The 8,113-nt window shown below is 38.4% G+C and overlaps 1 long non-coding RNA gene across 1 annotated transcript; it reads left to right on the top strand.

The window, feature by feature from the left end:
- Positions 1-1,779: 1,779 nt before the first annotated feature.
- LOC109363764 lies at positions 1,780-8,104 on the top strand. Its single transcript, XR_002109596.2, has 3 exons — positions 1,780-1,980; positions 4,336-4,429; positions 5,520-8,104. It is a non-coding gene; the product is annotated as an uncharacterized LOC109363764 (long non-coding RNA).
- Positions 8,105-8,113: the final 9 nt, after the last annotated feature.

The raw sequence follows: 8,113 nt of genomic DNA, 5'->3' as shown, positions 1-8,113 counted from the left end.
TCCCAAGCTAGTGTTTTTATATCTGTTCTTCATTGATCTAGATCATTAGGGATTACCATGGAATGCTTTTATGCAAAATTGAATTGTCTCCTGTCACTTTCTGCCATTATGACAATAAGCTATTGCACTGTTTGAAATATTTCAGTGGTACTTTAAAATAAATAGAGATTCTCTAAATTGTCAGTTATTTATGTATCATCTGAGTGTTAGAAGTTGTAAGCTACAGAAATCCAATTCAGATATATGAGCTAGTCTTGGAGAAAGGTATCTGCCACAAGGAACAAATGTTTCAGCAGAGCTCTTCCAATACTAGCTGACGGGCCATCCATGAGTCTCAGTGAATTCCTGAAACTTATGAAGATTAACAAGGTGAAGTCCACCACCAGTACCTGCTGGGTGCCAGCCAGACGAGAAGCAGCTTTGCAGAAGAGGACCTTGGGGTCTTGATGAACACCTAGTTGTACATAAACCATCAGTGTTGCTAAGGAAGGTAATGCCGTCCTATGCTACATTAGCCAAAATATTGCCATCTCATCAAGGGAGGGGATGCTTCATGTCTATTCAGCATTGGTGAGGCCATATCTGGACAACTGTTTAGCTCTGATCTCCTCAGTACAAAAGAGATGTGGAGCTAATGAAGATAATCTTAACTGAGGACCACCAAGATGACTGAGGGACTGGAGCATCTCACATATGAGCAAGGGCTGAGAGCTGGAACTGTTGAGTGTAGGAGAGAGCTCAGAGGCATCTCATCAATGTTTAGAAATACCTGAAGAAGGTGGAAAGAGAAAAGAGCCTGGCTTTTTTCAGTGAGGGGAGGCAATGGGCACAAACTTGCACACAGAAGGTTCTCTCTGTGTATCGGGAAGCACTTATTTAATGTGCAGATGATACTTGAACAGGTTGCCCAGAGAGGTTATGGAAACTCTTTCTCAGAGGGCTTCAAAAGTTACATGGACGTGGTATTGAGTGAGGTCTCTTAGTAGCCCTGCTGAAGCAGTCTGGTTGGAGTACATGGCCTTCAGAGACCCCTTGTAACCTCAGCTGTTGTATGATTTGTATTCTGTTACCTGTTTCTCCCAGTACTCTCCTGGTAATCACTTCAAACAAATTCATAGATGCCTGGGATAAGCTGCATGGTGAATGTTGTATGTTTTTTTTATGTTTCTTAAATATGCCTTTTACTGATGATTTAAGCTGTCTAGGCAGTTTGTCCATTTCAGTACCAGCTGTTGTGGTACGGAGAGTTGGGAATGAGAAACATCTCTGCAGTTGTGAGTCTTAATCCAGTTACATGCAACTTATGTTGTGGATGAAGGGGAGGCTTCTGTTCTACTACAGACTCCAAACTGGAGCCCTGCTGTCTCTAGGAGCAAGAAATATTTATATCCTGGTGTAATTTTAAGCCACAAACCTAAAGTCTTGGTTTTGAGCCACGAGTGGTGAAAAATGTATATTTTCATCACTATGACTGAAATCAGATAATGTAGCTGCCTCTTTAATACCTTTTCATAATATAATTTATTAAACATCAGGCATACGTATTTGCAGACAAAAAAAAAGACAAGCAAAAGATGTGTTCATGCCTGACGTAATCTTTAAATCCTAAATTGAAGCTGTTGTTTGGTAAGGTTTTGTATTGAAATTCCAGAGTGAAGATCGTAAATAATATGACTGTACAGTAAAGTAGCTCAAAGAGTTGATACAATAACTGGTACAAATAGTTGATGTAATAATTAATTCCATTTTAATGGAATGTATCCTAGATGTTTCTTTGGAGATAATTGAATCTTTTGGATTTTATTCCTATTTTCAGGGAAATTCAAATGGCATTGCTACTGTGGATGTTTCAGCAGGGTTTGTGGGACTAGAAAGCTACGTGGAGATACCAGCAATCTTCCTTACAGCATTTGCAACATACGCAGGACCTTTGCTTTGGGCCATTCATCTTCTGTGCTATTTGAGTTCTGAAGTCAGCAGGTAATCATGTTTTGAACTAAAATAATGCTTCCTTATGTATTGCAGATACCTTCCTTATAAATACACCTTTTCAAACAAGTATTTTTCTTTACACCATTCTTTCAGTTAGTTTTCCGTTAAGAAAATGCATGTTATTTTTCTTTTTGTTTGTATCACCTCACTCTCCTGGTTTCATTTTACCTGCAGTTTTCATTTTATTTGCACTACTTTAGTAATTTTGTTTCTTAATGAGTTCTCAGCTTGCTGTGCTAAATTATTTAAAATTTTATTATATTTTGTTGTAACAAAGTATGCTGTCTAAAAACATTCTTTTTAGAATCTGTTAAGAAGGAGGCTTGAGAAGGCCTTTTCAAAATAATGACATGGAATTCAGATGTAGTATACTGTTCTTTGAACAGCTCTCCTTGCTTGGCATAGTAGCATGCAACTCTATATAGATCAAGCAAGTTTATTTTATTGCATGTTACTGATTATTGCTGTCACTTGTAGTTAAAATATTTGTACTTTAGGATATTTTGTATAGCAGAGGCATTAAAGAATACAAGATAAATTAATGCATTTGGAATTTCAAGAAGACATAATTGGAAATTGTTATGCATCTTAGTGTGCATGAAATAGCCAACTGGACTCTCCATTATTACATTTAACTCATCATCTTGGTCACTCGAGAGGTGCAATATGTTAACAGGAGTGGCTCTATGTTCAGCACCCTATAACATTATTCTACAAATGCAAAAACATGATATATTTTCACTGAAATACCACTTGACAGAGACCAAGTTCTTACCATTCCGGAACTTATAGTCAGCTACATATCTTTATTATCTTTGGAATTTAAATTTACACTTTTTTTCTTTTTAAATTAGAAACTAAACATTGGAGCAGGACTAATAAATGGGATTTTAGACAGTATTTTGTTTATTACAACTCTTTGCCTTATGCATAGTCATTCTGTAAACGTCTGACTTCCCTTTGTCTACATTGCTGTCCAGTCTCATCTTGTTCGTGCTTTTTGTTATCTGGCTTCTCTTCTACTTGTTTGCTTTGCCTATATGTACACTGTGAACTCTCATGTTGGCACACATGCATTCATTATATGTGTAATGAAATGGGATCCTTAACTCACACAGCTGCATAGAGCTGTGCAGGCCTTTGTGCCAGAAATGACCTATTCTTGTGCTCTAAATTCCTGCACTGTGTGTGTTGTTGTGTATTAACAAGCACCTTTCATGGACAGAGACACACCTTATTCACTGGTCTGCCTATGTACCATACTGCTCTTTAAAGACACAGCTGTCTATACTTTGTCTTGGTGGAATTATACATACCAGTGCTGGATCTGTATTGTGCCAGTAACGCACTGCTTAGTAGAAACTTAATGTAGTGCATGACCTCTTAGATTGAGGCCTATTTTCCTGAAGTCATCCTTGATCTTACGTTGGCTGATATTGTCTAAATACTGGTGTTTATGTATAGTACATCTGAAATCCAGCCTTTTAGCTGTTCATTCTGATATTTTTTTGGCTTAAGTAGATGCGGAATACTGTATCTATTGATGCCTGGATTTGTGTAACCACCAGACTCCCCTCTTGATTTTTCCTTACCATCTGATGTCTTGATACCAAACCCAACACTAACTCCCTGTTTCTAACACTCCTTTTTTGTACTGTTATTCTAACACTCTTTTGTTATTGCTGTGATCCATTAGTATATCTTCCCAATATCCAAGCTCTTCAATCATTCAACTTCCATTCTTTATACTCTCTTTAAAAACAGAGTTGCCATGTACATACAAAAATCCCTGCCTCTTGTCTTCTAGTAAATATGTGACTCATGACCTTGACTATTACTTATGCTCTATTAATCTACTGTTTTTTTTCCCCTAATTGCTTTATATCTCTGTTCAACTATACTGTACTGTGCTTAAAGTGTTTCTTCTGGTCATGTCCATGTTGCACAGTTTTTCTGTTTTTTTTTGTTCCACTTTCCATTCTTCATTACTACACTGTAGGTACTTCGGAGCTAGATATTTTCTCTGAGTAAAGAGGAGTAAGCAGCCTCATAGGTGTTGTGTGAGGAGGGAGAGTAAAAGAATAAAAGCTATTGTAACGTGTTCAAAGAGTTGAAGTCTTAATGTTATTTAGACTCCAGATGGCAGACTGATCAGCACTAACATAAAATTAAGAAAAAAATGATACCACATGGCATGTTGTTTGAAAGCACTTCTAACAAATTAATGAAAAACTTTCTGTAACAAAATCTTTGAAGATCTTTACATGGTTAGTATTTTTTCAAATAATGTGCCTTCATAGTAGTGTGGGTTGTTCTCATATTTTCTTGGTTGAATTTTTGCAGATTAAAAGCTCAACTAGTAGTGTTGCCAGCTACACTGCTGGTTTAAACTGATGTCACGTGGGTAGCTGTGACCTGTAATACCCACATCACTTATGTAAGTAGATTCCATCAAGCAGCTTTCTAGTGTAGAAATTTTAAGCTTCATTTGGGTCAACTGGTAAGGTTGTTTGATCTCCTAAACAGTGAATAACTCTGGATTGAAATCTCTCGAGCCCCTGGGACTTGCTTCTGTTGGTACCTTATCGTGATCAGAACTTTGGTCAACATGCTCTTTATTTTACTTTTGTGTTTTGTAGCTGGCTGACCGATTTCCATATTGCTTTGTTGTTATTCCTTGGAGCAAAATCTCAAACTGCAGAAGGCGCAGATCAGCTGCTCCACTTTGTTTCTTAAACATATGGATGATTGAGTTTACTTAAAAAAAAAAAAGCAAAATTTGAGATATTGTTCTTAAAGGCTTCTTATTAAATGCTTTATATGCAGTGCCTCAGTCAATATAATTCAAAGTCTTTCCCTTCTTATGCGATCCTGAATGAAGATCCTTTCCCCAGGAAGGGGAAGGTCTAAAAAAATTCAGCTGCTGTACTTTTGTGGAATATGCTGAAGTTGCCATCAGGATTGCTGACCCACTCTGAAACAGTCACAGTTGACTGGATGTGTTCAGAACAGCACAGCAATGTTGTCCTTTCTGCAGTTTCTAGCATCCTGCAATCTGTTTTGGAGCTGCTTGCATCTGGGGAAATCTACATGGACAGAGAAGCCTGACCTCAGTTCTAGCTGTCTTCATTAATTCCAGCCACTTAGTGGAGCCCTATATAACTGATAAGGTGTGCCAGATGCGTTTGCTTAGTCATTCTGAAATTCTTAGAAGCTGAACTCTATTGTGGCTATAACTTCCAAGGAACAAGTACACATGCATACTTTCCCTCCTTCTGCACTTTGCACTCATTCAGTCATAAAATGCTTGAGTATGGAGGGCATCTCCTCATATCATCTGTGCCAACTCTTCTGTTCAAAGGACACTACTATCCAAACAGAACAAGTTCCTCAGGGCCATGTCCAGTCAGACTTTAATTATCTCTAAGGCTGGACACTCAACAGTCTACTTGGGAAAACTGTAGATGACAACCATGACAGTAAAATGGTTGTTTTCTGATGTTTAAGTGTCATTTGTTCTATTTCAGTTTGTGTCCATTGCCCTTCATCCTTACTTGGGACCCAACTGGTAAGAGTCTGTGTCTTCTTTACTGTTGCCTATGAGATATTTATGTATACTGAGAGGAGCCTTTTCTCATCAAAACTAAATATTTCCAATTTTCATCGTTTCTTCTCTTCTGTCAGATGCTTCATTCCCAGTATCATATTTGTGGTCCATCAGTAGACTTGCTCCAGTATATTCATGTCTTTCTTAGACAGGGGAGCCCAAATCTGGAGCCAGGACGACAAGTGTAATCTCACCACTGCTAAAGGGAGGGAATGGAGCATCAACTTGAGACAGCTAGCAATCCACTGCAGTCCCAGATGATACTGGTGTTTGACCCAGGACAACATATGTCCTTCTCAGACAAGCTGCTTTCCCAGTGGTCATCCCCCAGCCCACCCTGGCATATGAGTTTATTCTTCCCCATGTGCAGGATTTGGCATTTCCTGCAGTTGAACTTCCTGAGTTTGTTGTCAGCCCATTTTACTGGCCTGCTCAGGTCCCTTTGAATGGCACTGCATGTAGACTTGCTGAGGATGTTGTCTGTGCTGTGCTCCTTTAAGGAAGGTGGCCCCAGTGTGTGAAGCCCTGTGGCTGGATGCTAGTGAGTGGCCTCCAGGTGGAGTTTGTGCTGCTGATCAGAACCCTGTATGCTGAGTGGCTGGGCCAGTTTTCAGTCCACCTCTTTGTCCACTTATCTGATCTGCACTGCATCAGTTTTCCTGTTACGATTTTACAGTGGCAAGAGCCTCCTTGTGAACTGCAAGTGTGTTGGATACATAAAGTCCATGCATTGTCAGGGCTCTCTGGTAAAAAAAAAAAGATTAGAAAATAAGGAAAATCAAGTTGTAAGTGGTTAAACAATTTGCATCCACTTAATCAGGCACATGGAAGAATAAGATTTTCTTCTCATGTGCAAAGGTAAATATGCTTCTAAAATAACTAATGGCATGTGACAGACAGGCATGTGGATACTAGTGCCACTTTTTGTCCTTCATGCTCTCATAAAAAACTTGGCAGCTGGAATCTGATGGGATTTTCACAGACAGAAATAGTAAGAACTGTTCTGCTTTAGTCTCCATGGAAACTGTGCAATAACTCTTGACTATGCTTCTGAGACAGTCAGCACTGATGAAACAGATGCCTAAACTTAACCAAGCATTCTCTTTGTGACCAGCATAAATTCCAGAGAGCACATGAGTCATGTAAAGAGTAGTTTTTAGAGTGCTCACTGTATTGCTCTACTCTGAATTAGAACTTAGCATTTGGGGATTCTTATGACTGGAAGGGCCATGTTATTGTATAACCAGACCTGTATTACATGGCCTCACTGCACTCATCTCACTCCAGATGGATTCAGTTTTTACATTCCTACCCAAACAGAGTTGTCTTTTGGGTGACAGTCACAGTGTTGTGTAATTAGCTTTCTTCAAATAGACAGCATTGTAGTTTTCAGGTTACTTGTTCATTAGAATCTCTGTTTTAATTGGTTTAATGAGTCAGGTTTCAGTGTGAATGCTGTATGTCTCCTAACATTAGAAGAAAGCTGCAAGTCCGTTGGCTTCTCTTCCCTACTGATCAAATGTTTTAGTAATGCTTTCCTATTAGCAACCTTTCAGGCTTTCAGGGGTTGAAAATCTAACTTATGCCCAGTGAGGGGATGTTTGTTGCAAAACACTTAATGTTATGCTGGGACTTTGTTAATGTAGAATATTTGCACAGTAAGCTTAAGATTTGCTGTGACTTTTTTTATGATGCTGATTTAAAAAGTATGCTTGTTGTAGGAATATCTAACGTTAAAGTTTCAGCTTTTGCCATCTCCAATCTAATTCATTTCATTTATGGAGTCCTCCATTCACAGTTCATGCTAATATATTAATCCTTTTTCTTTCTTATATAAACTGAATATGCAGTGAGTGTTTTAATATTATTTCTTCTATGAGTTCTAGGTAGAAATTGCAGTCCTCCCAAAAGACAAAGAAACAATCCAACCCTTTTTTTCTGAACCCTTCAGTATTGTACATAAATAGTATTTAATTCCTCTGGTTTCACTCAATTCTCTCTCCCTTAGGTTAATTAAAGATGAAGAAATGTTTACAGCTATGAATATGTTGCAACTACATTTTCTAGAATGGTAATACCTGCTCTATGCTGTGTTTGCCAGCAATCGAGCTCTCTGACTAAAATAAAAAATGTAGAAGAAGGTATCTTATTCCTTCCTGGGTGTAGAGAAATCTGGGAATCATTTCAAAGCAGAAACGTGGCTTTATTGCCACAGGCTGGAAGACTATTGTACTCACTTTGGCATCTCCTGACATCTTGTCATTGTGAGTATGATCTGGAGATTCCTCTTAGTCATCATTAAAGTTCTGTGATGGAGACCTCTTCATCAGTTGCCTCAGTGTTAGAAACAAATGACAAGTTACTTGAAATCCTTCTGCAAAATAAATGTCATCCTCTTCCTTTATGGACCAGTTGTGCAGCTGTGTTTTAGGAGATGAAATACTTTCTACTTAAATGTTAAAGGAAATTGTGAGCACAGAATTATAAACACACAGATTTGGAGTGGGTTGGGTC

Source organism: Meleagris gallopavo, chromosome Z (assembly GCF_000146605.3).
Source record: "Meleagris gallopavo isolate NT-WF06-2002-E0010 breed Aviagen turkey brand Nicholas breeding stock chromosome Z, Turkey_5.1, whole genome shotgun sequence".
In the NCBI taxonomy this organism is placed as follows: Eukaryota; Metazoa; Chordata; class Aves; order Galliformes; family Phasianidae; genus Meleagris; species Meleagris gallopavo.
Note: the sequence above shows the minus strand (reverse complement) of the source record. Positions and strands in the feature narration are given on the sequence as shown.